The sequence below is a fragment of the Tenrec ecaudatus genome, chromosome 2 (genome assembly GCF_050624435.1).
Source record: "Tenrec ecaudatus isolate mTenEca1 chromosome 2, mTenEca1.hap1, whole genome shotgun sequence".
NCBI lineage: Eukaryota > Metazoa > Chordata > Mammalia > Afrosoricida > Tenrecidae > Tenrec > Tenrec ecaudatus.
This window is the reverse complement of record NC_134531.1, coordinates 213,181,711-213,199,870: the sequence shown is the minus strand read 5'-3', so window position 1 is coordinate 213,199,870 and position 18,160 is coordinate 213,181,711.

Below are 18,160 nucleotides of genomic sequence, written 5' to 3'. Positions count from 1 at the left end.
AATTCTTATCACAATCCATACATATACATACATCAATTGTATAAAGCACATCTGTACATTCTTTGCCCTAATCATTTTCAAAGCATTTGTTCTCCACTTAAGCCCTTTGCATCAGGTCCTCTTTTTTCCCCCTCCCTCCCTGCTCCCCTTCCCTCCTGAGCCCTTGATAATTTATAGATTATTATTTTGTCATATCTTGCCCTATCTGGCGTCTCCCTTTCCCCGCTTCTCTGCCGTCCGTCTCCCAGGGAGGAGGTCACATGTGGATCCTTCTTTGATGCTTCCTGAATAATTCAATATTTTTCCCTTAGAATCTTTCAATTTTGCAACTGGGGGCTTAAATTTTTCTGGAGTTCTTTCAGTTTAAGATATGCTGAGAATGTTCTTCTTAGCTAGTTTTCTAATTCTAGGGATTTTCACATTGCATTTTAATATTTTCCTTTCTCTTCTTGAGCTTCCCTTTTAAGTTTTCTCTTCAGCTCTTTGACTTCTCCATTTCTTCCATTTGCCTTACTACTCTGTGATCAAGACCAAATTGCAAAAGTCTCCGCAGACATCCCACACTAATCTCTTCTTTCTTTCCTGTCCTTTAAATGAACTTTTTCTTTCTTCATGCCGATGTTATTATGTTCTTGACGTCATCCCACAGCTCATCAGGTCTTCTGTCATCAGTGTTTAATGCAACAAATCTGTTCTAGAGATCGTCTTGAAATTGAGATGGAATCGACTCACGGTTGTACCTTAGCTCTCGTGGACTTGGTCTCATTTTCTTCAGCTTCAACCTGACTGTACACATGAGCAATTGATGGTCTGTTCCACAGTTAGCCCCTGGCCCGGTTTTAGCTGCTGACATTGACCTTCTCCATTGTGTCTTCCCAGAGATATGTTCAATTTTATTTCTGTGTATTTCATCGGGAGAAGTCTAGATGCATAGTCACCATTTCTGGTCTATGAACAACTCATTGTTCTTGCAAGATTCTATCATGAGATCCTCAGCTTCATTTATCTATAACCAAAACACAATTTTCAAGCTACTGTCCCTTGCTCAGTTTACAACTTTTGAGATCCAATTGTCAGTAATTATCAATGTATTTTGATTGCATGTTTGTTCAATTTCATCCTGAAGATGTGGTAGAATTCTTTAATTTTGCATCACAACCTTTAGTAATTCGAGCATAAATTTGAATAATAGTTGCATTGATTGGATTTCTTTGTATACAGATAGATATTATCCTATCAGAGACAGCATTGTTTTAAGATAGATCTTGAAATACCCTTTTTTGATACTGAATGCAATGCCATTTCTCTTGAACTGACTCCATGACACCTAACAACAATACAGGAGGTACTCCAAATAGGAATTTGTGTGTGGATATAAATTATTTACATTATTTATTGTTTTTTACAAAACAACTTGGATCACCTTCAAAGTACTTTCCATTACACTTAATACACTTGTCAAATCTGCTATTCCTTTCTTGGAAACACTTTTCAAACTCATCATGGACGGCTGACCGCACCTCCCTCGTTTTTGTCTTCAGCTCTTCTACATCACCACATCACTGTTCTTTCACGTCCCACTTCAACAGTAGAAACAAAAAGAAGTCACACGGAGCAGAGTCAGATGAGTAAGGTGTGTGGGGCAAGAGAGACTTGCTATACTTTTGCCAAATCTGGCACACTGAAATGGCTGTGAGAGCAGGTAGGTGCATTATCATGATGGCAACACTAGTCCCCATCTGCCACAAATCAGGCCTTTTTTGGTCACACAATGTTAGGAAATCTTTTCAGAACTTCTAAATAGAAGCGTGATTAATAGTTTAACCTAGTAGAATGAACTCCAAATGCACTCCGAGTCAACATTTTTGTCCATTCAGGAAGTTGACGGATGTTCAGAGTGAGGTTTGTCATCAATTGACATTTCACCTTTTTTGAAACAAGAAACCCATTCGTACACTTGAGTTTTCCCCATAGCACTGTCCTTGTAAGCTGTGTTCAACATCACAACAGTTCCTGCAGCATTTTTCCGAGCAGGAAACAAAATTTCACAGCCACAGGTTGTTCTCTAAAATTGGCCAAACAAAAAACAAGGTTCAAGTGGAACTGCTGCTAAGAAAACTTCACTGTGACCAGAGAGAGCCTTCCCAGGTGACACCATTGGATGCACTAACTCAGAGGGAGTTGCTCAATGCTTGCCTACTGGGGAAAATGTGTATGTAAGCACCACTCCACCCAGTGCAATTCCATTTTGGGGGGGTTTTTTGGTACCTCAATCCCCCACCCCCAACCCCCCGGTAAAAGGGCACCATAGATTGGCCTCAGAGAGATGTGTCCTTCTTTATCAGTGAGATCTTTTGTCTCCTCCAGGGTAACTAGGACTATTCACTCTCTAGACTCAGCATTGGGCAGAGTCAGGGGATTCCACGAGGAGAGGTTTTAATCCAAGTAGAATTGTTTATGGTTTCCATCAAAATCCTCCTCCTGATTTTTGAAAGCATGAAGGAACGCAGACAGAAATTTAGGACTAGAATTAAAGAACAAACAGTAAATAGAAAGTAATCTTCTTACTTGTCTCTCATTAGGAATGTGGGTAAGGAGGAGAAAAGCCCGACTTGTGGGTAGCAGCCCAGTTGTTGAAGTTGGTGTCATGGTTCCTGGATTTTAGTCTCTCTTGGGTTTGTGGTATGATTTGACACAAATAACTCACTTCTTAGATCCTCTATACTAAGTAGTGATAAAATGAAATTTAAAAGTCTGTTTGTATTATTTTCCTAACAAAGATATTTTATTAAAACCATGTTAAGCAGAATAATTTGAAACTATTCTTGTTGTTAGTTAAGGAGCCCTGGCAGTGTTGTGGTTTACTCTTTGGACTTCTAACCACATGGTCAGCAGCTGGAATCCCCCAGCTGCTTTGCAGGAGAAAGACGTGGTTTTGTACTTCTGCAAGGAGTTACGGTCCTGGAAATCCCCAGGGTCAGGGTTGGGTGGGGTGGAAAGTAAGTCTATCCTGCCTTACAAGGTCTCTATGAGGCACAGTCAACTCCATGGGAGTGAGCTTAGATTTGTTATTGCAATTAGTATATTCAAATCACTCTGACTCAAGGATACCTTGCACATATCAGAATGAAAGGTTTTCTGGTCTTTGGCCATCTTCATGGTCATTGGTACGTTTCAGTCCATTTGGGGGCTATTGTATTGTTACTCTCTAACAGCGGAGGCTCATCTTCCCTCACGCTATCAAAAATAGTCTGTGTAACCCCCAGAGTTTCATTGACTACATTTTAGGAAATAGCTTACCACACCTTTTTCCTGGAAGCTCTGCTTGAATCTGTCCACCCTGAGTGACTGCCAGCATTTGTAATACCGATTGCATCGCTTCAAGCATCATAGCAACATACAAGCCACCAACTGCCATACAATGAATGGACAGATAGGTGTTGACATAACTTACTAAAAGTATGCAAAAGACTGTAAGCATGTCAGGTTTTACTACTCAAATTATCAATCACTGTTAATTAAGATTTTTTTTAAAACAAGAAATAAATATATACATTGCATATTATACTTGAACTCTGGGGGTTAAAGTTTTTACCAAGAACAAAAACATCGGTTTGTTTTTATTCCATGGTGCGCCTGCTGCAATGATTTATTTCAAGTTTATGCTGAACCAAATCAGGGAAGAACTAGCATGGACTGATTATTGCTTTTGTGTGTATACAGATTCATATTTTACTCAAGAAATAATAAAGATTTCCAAATCTATATTTCCATGTCTTAATAAATACACACAAATAATAATGTGTCAGTTTGGGTACTTTAGAGAAACAAATCCACAGACACTCATATGTATAAGTGAGAATTTTGTGTAAAGATTAAGCGTGCATCAAGAAAACATCCCAACCCCGTGCTGCCCAAGCCTGCAAGTCTAACATTAACCCATTAACCCATACGTCCAACACCAATCCACAAAGTCCTCTTCCATCTCACAAAACAGAGGCAATCATGCCAACTGCAGGAGGAAATCCGAATCTGTGAATGTGCAAACATCTCAGCACTAGCAGGGCTGCGTTGGGGTAGGTCCATGTGGCTTCTCCTCAGGGATGTCTTGTAAGAAGTGAGCCTTACCAGCTAAAGCAGGGAACTGTTAAGGCAGCTGCACCCTGGTCCGACCATCACAAAGCAAGAGACCCGAGAACTACAAAGGTGAGGCTCACCAAGCCATTTATCTCTCCGCCTTTCGATGAACCCCACATGTGTTTTACAGCCTGGTTGGCACAATAAACTACCTCAAATAATAATACATCTTATAATCTTTTCAAGAAGCTAAGTTCTTCCTGATGCACTTTTGACAGAGAATTATTGTTTTACCTGGCTTTAAGTTATTGATCTTGAGCATGTCTACGTGATGATGACCGACAAGGCTGTTTTTGCTGGTTTGTTCTTTAACTTAGCAGCATATGATTATGGCTGGCGTGTTGGACTGCTGGAGGCCAGGCCATTGGTAGTTCAAATACCAGCAGGGTCACTCGTGGTGGGCAGGTTTTAGGATAACTTTCAGCCACAGGAAGAAGAAGAAGATGTCTGTAGAATAGCAGCAGCTCATTCCCTGATAGGATGGAGAGCCAGAAGATGAGGCCCAACATCAACTGGGAAGAGCTACTTCCTCAAAGTAGAGGCAACTTTAACGAGGTAGAGAGAGTCCTTTTACAGCCGCACAGAACAATTAAAGTTCAGGATGTGGAAGGCATGAAGTAAGAAGCAAAGAGAACTGGAAGTCAGAAACGATGTAATGAAAATCAGAAAGGTCGATCTCCCAGGCATTAGAGAGCTGCAACGGACTGGCCATTCTGAAACAGACAATTGCAAGCTCATATCTTCCCAGTGACACCTTGATGAGGAAGGATGTCCCATTAATTCTCAAAAAGAACGTTTCAAATTCTATCCTCCAGTACAGCACAGTCACTGAGAGATAATATCCATAAGATTATCAGGAAGAATAGTTACTACAACTATTATTTAAATTTGCCAGTCATTTAAATTTACCAATTATGCATGCAAAATATGAAGAAATTGAACATTTTTACCACTGTCTGCAATCCAAACATGCAGTTACTATGTATTAATAAGCACTGGTAACGGGAATATGAGAGTTGAAAACAAGGAAAAGGATCAATAATTGGAAAACATGGCCTTAATGAAAGGCATTATTTTTGCAAGACCAAAAACTAATTTAATGTAAATACCTTTTCTCAACAACATAAACTGTAAGCAAATGAGGAATTTGAAGTGCAAATACCTTATGAAGGTCACTGACATGATGCAATTGCAAAGAAGTTTCCACAAAGGTGTGGTGTACTTCCTATGTAAAGATGCTCTATGAAACCTTGCTTGTATGGGTTCTTGTTTTGTTTGTTTTTTCTGTCTCTGGCATTGTAAGTCCCTAGTTCGCCAGACTGTAGCCAACAATCTGCCATATTGTCTTTTAGTCATTGGAACCATTATCAGCTTACCATCTAACCTGCCAATTAGGATGTATTTGTCTCCCTTGTAATAAACCTAACCCTGGATTAATCTGCCTCTGCAGCCACTCGCCTTTCCTGCCAATCTTGGGTTCACCAGCCCTTGAAGAGACTTGAGCCAGGAGGTTTCCTCTTACCATCTGAACCATAAACTCTACAACTGTGTAAGTTGCTTTGTAGATATAAATATCCCCCTCTCTCTGTCTCTTTCTCCCACTCTCCCTCCCTCCCCCTCTCTCTGATCTTGATTCTCGAAAGAAACTAGCATAACATACTAATAAATGAAGAAATTCAATCTGCATTGAAGACACTAATGAAAAACAAGGTTCCAAGAATTGACAGGATACAGATTGATATGTTTTAGCAAACATATACAATATTGTAAAAGCACCCCCTTGTATCTCTGAAGCTATGTAGTAGACTGTTACCAATCCAAAGAAAAGTGGTCCAGCAGGTCATAGAAAGCATCAAACAATAGCATTAGTATCACAAACAGTAAATTTTGGCTAAAGCGAATTCAAAAACAGTTACAGCAGGACATTGGTAAGGAACTACCCGAAATTCATGCCAGATTTAGAAGAAGACCCAGAACCAAGGATATCATTGCTAAGATTAGGTGTATCTTGACTGAAAGCACAAAATGCCAGAAAAATGTTTATATCTGTCTCATTGATCATGAAGAGATAATTTAATATGCGGATCATAACAAATCGTGGACAAAATTGAGAACCATGGGAATTCTAGAACACTACATTGTGTCCATGTGAAATTTGTACATAGGACAGTCCTGTGGCCAGAGGAAGGGGATACTGATGGTTTTAAATTGGGAAAGATATGTATGTCAGGGTGGTAGCCATTCACCACATTTATTCAGTCTGCATGGGAAGCAAATAATCCAGGAAGTGAGACTATACAAAGACCAACATAGTGTGTGGATTGTATGAAGGCTCATTAACAACCCGAGATATGGAGATGACGCAACCCTGCTTGCTGAAAGGAAAGAAGACTTGAACCTCTTATTGATAAAAATCAAACACCACATGGATAAGTCAATATAAAGACAGCAGAAAATTTTACACGATCACTGATAGGCGGCATCATTCTAATCAGAGAATGTCATTTTACATGGGGCCACAATCAATCCTCATGAAAGCAGCAGTCAAGAAATTACACACATTTGAGTATATCTTGAAAATGTTAAAATGCAAAGATGTCACTTTGAGGACTAAGCTGCACCTGGCTCCAGCCATGATATTTTCAATCACTCGTATGCATGGGAAAATGGGACGGGGAATAAAGAAGACCAGAGAAGAACTGATACCTTTTCATGATCACGTGGGCAAACATTATTGCACATACCAGGGACTTTCTGAAGAACAAATGAAACTGTGTTAGGAGAAGTGCGGGCAGAATGCTCCTTAGAATGCTCCTCATTTGACATAATTTGGACAGTCAGTCTCTTAAGAAGGACCTAATGGTGAGTAAAGCACCATGCCAGGGACAAATACCAAGCCCGATGAGACAGGCTGATGCAGTGGCGTCAGCACTGGGCTCAATGCTGTCCATACAGCAATGCTGTTCAGGGTGGTGGAGGACGAGCCATGGATTATTCGTTTGGAACTGACTCCATGGCACCTAATAAAAAAAGTTACTGATACATATTTTACATGCCCTACAATTCCCTTGTTGAAACAACCATTTCAGTCATTTGAGTGTGTCACAGAGCTGTACCACCATCACCACAATCTAATGGTAGAACTCTTTCAACACCCTAGAAAGCAACCCAGTGGCACCAATAGTCTACAAGTAGAGAGTAACTCCCCCTGTAGTCAGCTTTCTGTCCCTACAGATTCTACTAATGTGCTTTCTGTCCCTACAGATTCTCCTATTTGGACACTTGATGTAAGTGAAATCATACAGGATGCCCTCTTCTGTGACTGGCTCCTTTCAGTTTGCATAATGCTTTCAAGGTTCATCCATGCCATAATATCTGTCAGAACTTTATTCCCCTTGATCGCCAAATAATATTCTATTGCAGTACTATACCACATTCCCTTCATCTATTCATCCTTTGATGGGCATTTGAGTGGCTTCGGTGTATTTATTTAGGCTCCTGTAAATGATGCTGCCACCTGCGTCCATGTACACGTGGCTTTGTTTTCATTTCTCTTGAGTTTATGCTTGCAAGGGCAATTTAGAGGTTGTATGACAGCTCTATGTTTAACTTTTTGAGGAGCTGCCTGACTGTTCCCCACACACTATTCTACATTCTCACCAGCAGTGCTGAGTTTTGAAGATTAACCTGAAAGCCTCTCTCTCCCTTTGGACAACAAGAGTTCAGACTTCACTTTAGATTTGGGCCCATTGCCTACCAATGGCCACCACAGCAGCTTAACTCACAACCTCTCCTTGTACCTCTGGGGAAAAACATCTTCCCTGAGAACCATGCGGAGCCAAGGAGTTGATTCAACTCACAGAGCCCAGGGTAGACAGCAGGTGTTCAGGCACTGTTCAGAGACCTGCCATGGCGGACTGTGGGCAGGAAGATGGCCAGGGTGGCAAAAATACCTGGCCTACAACCCATGGTCAGTCTCCACTTCCAGGACAGGGCAGGTCCATACAACGAGGAGATCGCCTTAGGCTGGACCTGGGCTGGTGCCACCAGAAAGGAGCTTCTAGCTGAGGACCAAACCTGCTTCCCTTACCTGAACCAGCCTCTTCCCTGACACCAGAGGATGAAGAACATTGAGAATGTCCTTCCAATCGACAGACAGGCAAAGAGGCAATATTCTGCCAGGACTTGAAAGAACAGTCTGTTTGTTATAGTGCTTTAAGACATAGAAGAATCTCAAGCCTCCCCACAGTGCGTGTTCCAGGAAAGACTGACCTTAGAGGAACCAACCAGAAATAGTCCATTTCACTTCCTGTCCCTTTGCTAGGGAAACACCAGCGTCGCCTTAAAGCTGGTTATAAAAGCAAAAGCAAACAACACCCTCACAAAACCGCAAAGTGGGTAAAGCTGCGACTCAGGGACGCCAGGCCTAATTTTAGAGTCCTCCAGATGAAGATGCCACCAGAAGCCCCAGCGCCCCGCCCCCCTGCTAGTTGTGGACCAAGCTCACCAAGCCCCTTCTTCAGTACAAGGCTGGGACCTGTCATTGTGGAGAAAGTCCTACGGGAACCTGGTACCTAAATGAGGATGCTCTGAAATTTTGAGCAAGTCGGTTGAGAGGTAGGAGCGGTGTGTAGAAAATTTTAAAAGAGATGTGTGTAAAATCGAACCCATGTCTTGACTTCCCCTGGTAATCCCCTTGGCAAGGTGATATGCTTATTTGCAATTTATCTATCAACCATCAGGGGTGAATTCATGACTTTTTCAGAAGATGAGTAGTCAGTTCGTGACACCGTTCTAAGGAGCAGAAATGGACACACACACGCATACACACACACACACACACACACACACACACACACACACACACACACACACACACACACACACACAACCCCTGCAAGGCCGCAGCCGCTCACCATTCGCGAAGCTCTGGAGCAAGGAGAGGGCCAGTATCCACATGCCCCTGCCGCTGCCCGGCCTCCCGCGATGCGCCCGCCCGGCCCCGCGCGCTGCGCCCGGCTCCGCTCGCCACCTGCCCGCGGCCGCCGCCCGCCCGCCGCCGCCGCCGCCGCCGCCGAGGACGCGCCGCCGGGGCCGCCGCCGCTGCTGCCGCCGAGCCGCCTGGGCACGCGGCGCGGCCGGGCTCCGGGGCGAGGGCTCCGCGGGCCGCCGCGCGCTGCGCGCCCGCACACCTGCTCCCGGGCGCCCGCGCGCCAAACGCTGCAGCCCGAGCAGGGCGGCGGGGCGGCGGGCCCAGGTGCGCCGTCAGCTCCGGGGGCCGCGCGCAGGTCGGCAGGTGCAGCGCGCCGCAGCCGCGGGCATGAGCTCGTGCCCGGGACCCGGGACCCGGGAGCCGGCGCCCAGGAGCCGCAGGCGGCCGCCTCCTGCTGCGGGTGGGTGCGTGGCGCGAGCCCTCAGCCTCCGCAGCCGGGCAGCAGGCGGGCGGGCAAACTCATCTTTGCCCTGCTCGGGCCCGAATCGCGCGGATCCCGCTGCCGCCGGGCTGCCGGGCTGCCTGGCTGGCTGCCTGGGCGCGGAGCCGGCGCTGGGGCGGTGGGGCGGGCGGGCGAGGACCCCTCCCCTGCCGCTGGCCGCTGGGGCGCTCTGCAGTCTTAAAGCAGCAGTGAGAATCCAGAGCGCTAGGGAGGGAGGAAGGAGAGCAGGGGTGTGTGTGTGTGTGTGGGCGGGGGGGGGGGGGTCTTTTCCACAAGGGAGAAGATTCAAACGTGGGATGGTCTTCTGCTATCCTCTGTTAGGTCTTTCTCTGAAACTTAGCACAGCATTGTGATTTGAAACGCACCCATCTTCCTGAAATCTAAAGTATGCCAACATAGGACCAGCAATCACATAGCCATCCTTTAATTCAACAGGGTTTATTTTCCAGATCATATTAGCGTGCACTGTTGCCCAGGCCCTCCCCACAGTACCCGCAGGAGGCAGCTGCTCACAGATAAGGCTCTGTTTCCAGACATAAATGTGGCCTGTGTAGCCAGAAACAAGTGGCTGACCAGCCAAATTCAGTCCTGCGATCTCCCAGACCAGTCTTCCTGTGTAGTTATTTACTGGAGCTTCTCCCACGTCGTTCCCTTGTTCCCTAATATCGTCTTTTGCTTGGAAAGCATTCCTCATATTCTCTAGTGATCATTTGCTAAAGCACTATAAATGGAAACTATAGTGAAGAAGCTTTGAACTTGTCCTTGGCCATGGAGAGCAGCTTCCTTCAGAAACCTCACTCAAGCAACCATGCAAGAGTTAAATCTACAAGCACTCAAATTTTGAGGTAAATGGTGGTCCTCTAAAAGATTTGCTTAACTCCTGAAACGTAGGTACCCATGACCATGGCCTTGTTTGTAAAGTATTTGAAGGTGTTATTAGTTAATAGAAGGTCATCCTGGAGGAGGGTAGGCCTTAATCCAATCTGGGTGGTGTCCAGAGCTTCTCGAGAAGGGACATGGGTGGACAGAAAGGGAAGGAGGCCATGGGAAGATGGAAGCGGAGATGGAGTTATCACATGCCTGATCACCTGAGGCCACCAGATTTAGGAAGAGGCAAAGAAGGATCTTCCCCTGGAGCCTTCAGAGGAAGCATGGTCCCATGGACACCTTGAATTTGAACTCTAACCTCCAGAATTGAGCGAAAATAAATTTCTATCATCTGAATTACTCAGTGTGTTACTTCACTACCCCAATCCTAGGACATGACTTGGTAGGAAAAAAGTTAAAACTGTCCTTTGAGAGGGAAGAGCTACCGAGAGGCAAGGTGACGTCTCAGGGTATGCAGACACCAGGTACTCTGAAGGGGGTGCACCTTAATGGAGCAGGTGATAGCCAACCTCCCAAGGCAGCCTCTTAGATCCTGGCAAGAGCACCTCTCAGATCCTGGCAAGATTTTTGGATGCATGTCCAGATGAGCTGTACTCTAGATAAAAGGAGTAGGTGAAAATCCATGGCCCTGGCTTAAGAACCCCTTTCCTCCCAGCTCCACCTCCAGTGTGCAGGCAGCCAACAGTACCACACTCTGCTTGTCCCTTCTGCCCACCATGCGACTGGAGACTGCTTTGTGGGATGTTGATCTTCACAAGACAAAAGGCCTACTGATATTCACTGAGATAGTTAAAGTTTACTGTGCCAACCTGGCCAATAATCACATGTGGGGTTAATTGAAGAGCAGAGGGATAAATGGCTCAGTGAGTGTGTTAGGGTTCTCTAACCAGATTGCTGATAACTATATATATATATATATATATATATATATATATATATATATATATATATATATATATATATATATATATATATATATATATATATATATATAGTTACATATCATAAGGAATGAACTAACTATATATATATCATAAGGAATGAACTGTTCAATTATAAACAGATAGATACATAATATCCACTGTGATTCTCCAGGGTCCATCTGTCTTCTTTACAGGTCAAATAGGTGAGTTAAATGGGGATATAGTAGGAATCGCCACCTCTGCATCTTTCAAGTCTTTGATGGTGGCACTGATCTCTGCAATCCCTCCAGGAATGCGGTACTGCTTTTGGTTTACTATTTTCCTAGGTAATGGCAATTCTAATGGTGTCCACTTGGCCTTTCCTACCATGATAGCCCTTATTCCCCAGACTTCTGCTTGTACCTATTTGAAAACTTGAGCAGCTCTTTATGAGTATAGTGCGCTTCTTCTTGGGTAATCATCTCAACCTCACCTTTAAGAGATTTCTGAGCCTTAATTTTAGTGACAGGTCTAGTGGAAATAATGGGTGGTGAGGGTGTTTCCTGGGTGCTCTCAGCAATATCTTGTAAGATATCTCCCTCAGGCAATGCTACTGATGCAGTCCCACCTGGCATATCAACTTGAATAGTTTGGCTAATCTGCTCAGGTGTGGATTGTGAATGAATACTTTCAGCTGGGAAGAGTGGATCTATTGACTGGGGTGGGTCCATTGTTTCTAAGGGCTCAATATCCTCCTCTTCTGGATCATCAGCCCATATGTTCCCATCCCATGTTTCAGGGTCCCAACTTTTCCCAATCAATGCCCTTACTTTGGTTTCAGACACTACTCTAGATCTGCAATTCAGCTGCCATTGTAATTCAGCCACTCATATAATGAGACTCTGGACCTGGTTCTCAGCAATGTCAGCTCTTTTACTAGAGGAGAGAAGGCTCTCCTTTGTAGCACAGATGGAAGTTTTTAAATCCATTAGTCTGCACCTGAGGTGCACTTTTGAGGCTCTGAGATCATCCCTCTCCTTAATTACACTTTCCATTGTACGAAGGACCAGCCAACCAGCTTCCCTATACTTGTCATCCTTACAAAACTCCTGGAAAATATCAAACATACGATCACTCAGAGCCTCTCCGTTAACCAGCACCTCATCTATCGGTGGTGCTACTTCAGGTATTATCTTTGCTATTTCACACCCTGGATTAGGAAGAGTAGCGGACTTATCCATGCTTTGGGATGTTGAAGTAGCATCATTAGTGTTAAGACTAATCAGGCTGGAGAGCCAATTTAAGAAGCCCATATTTATGATTTTATTTTTCTAGAAGCACTCCTGGTACCAAAATGTGTTAGACAGGGTTCTCTAGAAAGATAAAACCAGATTGCTGATAATTATATATATCACAAGAAATGAACTGTTAAATTATAAACCGATAGATAGATATATAATACAAGAAATGAACAGTTAAATTATAAAGCAGTACAAATGGCTCAGTGCAACTTACTCCCGTGAGAGAGTTGTGAGACGCTGGCCGTCCTTCAAGTCTTGAGGGCCATCAGGTAGTCCTCTGCAGAGAGAGCTAGGGTATCCCAGCACAGGCAGCAATCAGCAAGGCAGGTCATCAACTGTCAGTCCCCAGCTCCAGAGATGTAAATTTCAATCATGTGGTCTTAAAGGGACCTCAATTTACAGCGACACAGTCCACAGGCTAGACATCCCACAGGTAGTATAGCCTGCAAATCGAGGCACAGAACAAGCAAGGCAGCCGCACACGGGTCCAATGATCAAAGAGCAAGAGACAAGAAAGGCGAGGATCACCAAGCCATTTCTCTCTCTGCCCATAAATTAATCCCACTTGTGTTTATCGGCCAGGCTGGCACAATAAACTAACTATCTGAGTGAGCCTCACCTTTCGAGTTCTCGGGTCTCTTGCTTTGTGATGGTCGGACCAGGGTGCAGCTGCCTTAGCCAGTTCTCTGCTTCAGCTGGCAAGGCTCACTTCCTGCAAGATATCCCTGAGGAGAAGCTGCATGGACCTAGCCTGATGTAGCCCTGGGTGCTGGAGCAGCCCTGTGCAGACCCCTGCCAGCGCTGAGATGCTTACACATTCACTAACTCGGCTTTCCTCCTGCAGTCGGCATCATTGGGTGTGTTTTGTGAGATGGAAGAGGACTTTGTGGATTGGTGTCAGACATATGGACTGATGTTGGACTTGTGGACTTGGGCAACACTGGGTTGGGAGGTTTTCTTGATGTGCACTTACCCTTCTAGAAAACTCTCTCTTATACATATGAGTTTCTGTGTATTTATTTCTCTAATGTACCCAGACTAGCACACTTATTTTCTGGGGACACCAAGGGGAAAAGCAGGTCTGCACCTAATTGCATTAGAGACAACCTTATTAACGAACAAGCTTGTCTTCCCTACCCCACGTGTCAAATGTAGACGAGTGTTTTCTAGTAATGTTTTAATCTCCTCTTTGAAATATGATGGGGTAGCCCCCCAAATGGAAGTTTTTTCAAAGCTGTGTATTATTATTATTATTATTTTACAAAGCAACTTTATGATCTTCAAAGTACTCTCCATTACACTTAATAAACACATTTGTCAAATCTGCGATTCGATTCCAAACAGTTTTCAGACCCATCTGTTTGCATGGCTGACAATACCTCCCTCGTTTTTAATTTTTTCACCTCTTCCACATCCTCAAATTGCGGTCCTTTCATGTCCCTCTTTGTTTGTGGAAACAAAAAGCAGTCTTATGGAGCAAGGTCAGATGTGTAAGGTGTGTGGGGCAAGAGAAACATGTTGTTTTTTGCCCAAAACTGCCACACTGAGATGACTGCATGAGCAGGTGCATTGTAGCAGAGGCAAAATCTGTGCCCCATCTGCCACAAATCAAGCCCTTTTTTGTTGCACCCTGTTATAGACTCTTCTCAGAACCTCTAAATAGAAAGTTTGATTAACATTCTGACCTGGTAAAAACAAATAACCTTTATCTTGATCTTTGATTTAACTTGATGAGCTTTTTTGGAGGTGGAGTGACAATGGCATTTTCCACCGGCTTTATTGATGTTTGCTTTCTGGGTCTGTAAGAATAACACCTTTTCTTGTCACCAGTAATGATCTTGGAAAAAAGGTGGGCGTTGCTTCAGAGATGTTCTTTCAAAGCACAGCATGTTTCCCGTTAATGCACTTTTTGCCTGGTCAGTCAGAACCCGAGGTACAAATTTCCCAGAAACTCTTCTCCTTCCCAAATCTTCCATTAAAATTCACTGTACAGAACTCCAAGATAGTCCAGATAACTTCCCCATCTCTTCAGTGGTCTGTGGTCGGCCTTTGAGTACAAGTGCACACATTTCATCAACATTTTTATCTGTTTGGGAAGTGGGCAGGCATAGAAAATGAGGTTTGTCACCAATCAAAATTTTACCTTTTTTGAAACGAGAAAGCCACTCATACACTTGAGTTTTTCCCATAGCGCTGTCCTTGTAAGCTGTGTCCAGCATCACAACAGTTTCTGCAGCATTTTTCCCTGGCAGGAAACAAAATTTCACAGCTGCACACTGTCTCTTAAGCCAGTCATCACAAAAACAAGATTCAAGCAAAACTGCTTTCATGAAACAATTCAGTGTGGCCAGAGAGAACCTTCCCAGGAGATGCCACTGGGTGCACCAACTCAGAGCAAGTTGCTTGATGTTCGCCTAGCAGGAAAAATGCATTTTGGGGTACCCTCTAATATGGATGTGCATCCAAAGACTACAAGGTAATTTAGAAAATCTCCAACATAAAAGAAAGACACGATTAAGTATAGCCATGCACCATATAACATCTGTTCTACCAACTATATATATATATATATATACATCCAGAGTCTGAGTCCTCACAAAGTCTATTATATTGAAGACTCAAGGTACAATTGTGTGCAATAACAAGTGAACACAACTTTGTGATGTGCTTCAAAACATTATTATTACCACTATATTGTTAAGGTATTCTAGTTTATCTGGAAATATTTCTGTAAGGTGTTCATGTATAGAAAGGTGCATTACATAATGTATACGAAGAGAAATATTTAGCTGACATTAGATATGAACCTGTACTTAATTGCTCCAACTATGTACAAATTCAACGTAAAGATAAATTTATGAGTGGAACTCTTTCATAATCTGGGATCTGCCTGTTTATAATATGGTGTTTGCAAAACATCCAGATCGCATAATGTCCTATTTCACAGAAGGTAACATGCACATTAAGGGATTGTAGAAAGAAACACAAAATGCAGAGCAGAGGGAAACTGTATAAAGTCTCATGCATGGCAAGTATAATGCAAGACTATGGTGCTATAACAACAACAACACACTGCTGTTGAGTTGATTCTGAGTCATAGTGGCCCTGCATGATGCTGCAGAAGTAAAAATGGAGAGACTAAAATGAGTTATTTGAAAGTGAGCATACAATGACCAATTAAAATGGCATAGCACAACTGAAACGAAAGGTGAGGAGGAGTCCCAGAGAGTAGAACAAAAAGAAAAAAGACGAAAGGCAGGCAGGAAGGAAAAAAGATATTAAGAATGAATCAAGGAGATGTAACACCAGAATTATAGGAGTTCCAGAGAAGAGAATAAAAAATACAGAAGAGATGATATTAGCTAAGCAATTTGGAGAGGGGATTTCCCAGAACTGACAGACATAAACTGTTAGAATGAAAGATTCACTGAATACACAGAACAGAAAAAGAAGTAAATGAAAGAATAAAATGCCCCTCTTAAAGGCATTCATTATGAAATTTCAGACCAAAAGAGATACAAGAAGATACTAAAACCGTCCTCATTAATGGACCACAGTTCCGAAAGGCATCCTATTTCTTATAGCAACCCAAATGCTAGAAAACAGTAAAGGATTAATGCCACTGTGAGTTTGCAAGACTGTAACTCCTCTAAGAAGTTGAAGAAAAAGAACTACTGATCTAACCCAGTCTAGCCCCCTGGGATAAGGGGAGGATAAAGATAAGTAAGATGTGCATCTCCGGCCATCATGAATGACACAGTACTATCCAAACCAGGAAGCTCACGACCAACCTACAACTTTAGCGAAAACCAATGGTCTTCAATGTCCTTCACCCTGGGAAAGCGGCAGTACCTAAGACAGAAATTCATGAAAAATTAGCCAAAATGTACAAGACCACACCTGATGTCATTTTTGTATTTGGATTTAGAACCCATTGGGTGATGGCAAGATGACTGGCTTCAGCATGATTGACGATGCCTTGGATGATGCAAAGAAAACGGAACCAAACCGACTTGCAAGACATGGCCTGATGAGAAGGAAAAGCCCTCCAGAACACAGAGCCAGGAACGCAAGAGCAGAACGAAGACAGTCAGGGGACAGCAGAGGCCAAGGTCAGTGCTGGCTCAGTAAAAGGCAAAGAGTCCAAAGTGACTCGATCTGCTACACCTATGTGGATTTTTCACCAGACAATGCATCATCTCATTGTTGTAGCCCTTTGTCCTCTGACCAGTCTGGGTCGGTTGACTATTGACCCAGTACTACCATCTCGGTCACTCTGGGTGTCTCCTTTGCCTGTGTTCTGTAGGCATCCCCACTTTCTGGGAACAGACATGGGAAAGTCTTCTCCTTCTGAGCTCCCTTGGTTTAATGGATTAGTTCACTAGTAGCATCCCGCCAAAAGATGTATGAAAAGAGATCTTTGAAGATCTGATTTAGCTTTTAAAGAAAAGTTATAGTTTATTGACTCTTCTCTCATGGAAAGGTGGTTTTGAACTAGTGGTCCAGCTGTTAGTAACCCAATGTGTAACCACTATGCTCTAGGGCACCTCCATACCAGGAAGCCAGCAGAGAATTTCTCCAACTGAGTAGAAAGAAGTAATCATGATGGAACAGGTTATTGAAAAATGTGAGGTAAATAACAGGAAAAAACTCAATAAAACAAAAATTTTAACTATACAACCGTGTCCAGGAAATACAATTTAGAACTAAGAACAACTGGAGAAATTATTCTTTTGTGTCTTTGTTTTTAATTCATGGCGCCTCAGTGAGGGAGAAAGACCGGGCTTTCTGATCCCATAAAGAGTTGCAGTCTCAGAAACCCACAGGGTCAATTCTACCTTGCACAATAAGGTTGCTATGAGTCATCATGGACTGGATGACCTTGACTTTGATTTGCTGGTTTCCTTTTATAGATCACGGAGTTCTCCTTCTAGTACGTTTGGGTGAATGGTGATATAGGTTAGTCGTTGGGCTGTTCAGCCAGTTCAGACTCGTTCTTACGGAGAACTAGGAGGCTGTGGGCTCCATCAAGGCTTAGAGTCTTTGAAATCTTATATGGGTCTTTATGACTCACAAGCAATTAGATGGCAGTGGGTTTGGAGTGGTGGTGGGGTGTTTATTTTTTTAAGTGGAGGAAGAAATGCTAGGGTGAAACAGTATTGAAGAAATACAAAGAAACGATCATTAAAATAAATCACCAGCATAAAGGACATAGTAACTTTCCTGTGAAGCTCATCAATGACCAGGATGCGTTTCCTTGTCCAGTTGTTTCAGGGGGTTGGTCCAGTGAGAGGTTGCGCGCCACCTGGTGGCAGATGTGTGAACCGACTTCAATCTGGATAGACCTGCTTTGTGTAATTGCTGGAGACCTTCAGGAGCATGGTCCTGATGCCGGATTCTCTCTGGGTGGGGCAAACGGTTAATGGAATCTGCTGCGAACTGAGAGGGTGGAGGGGAAAGTGGTCGAGAAACCTAGTGAATCTTCTTCTGTAAGATG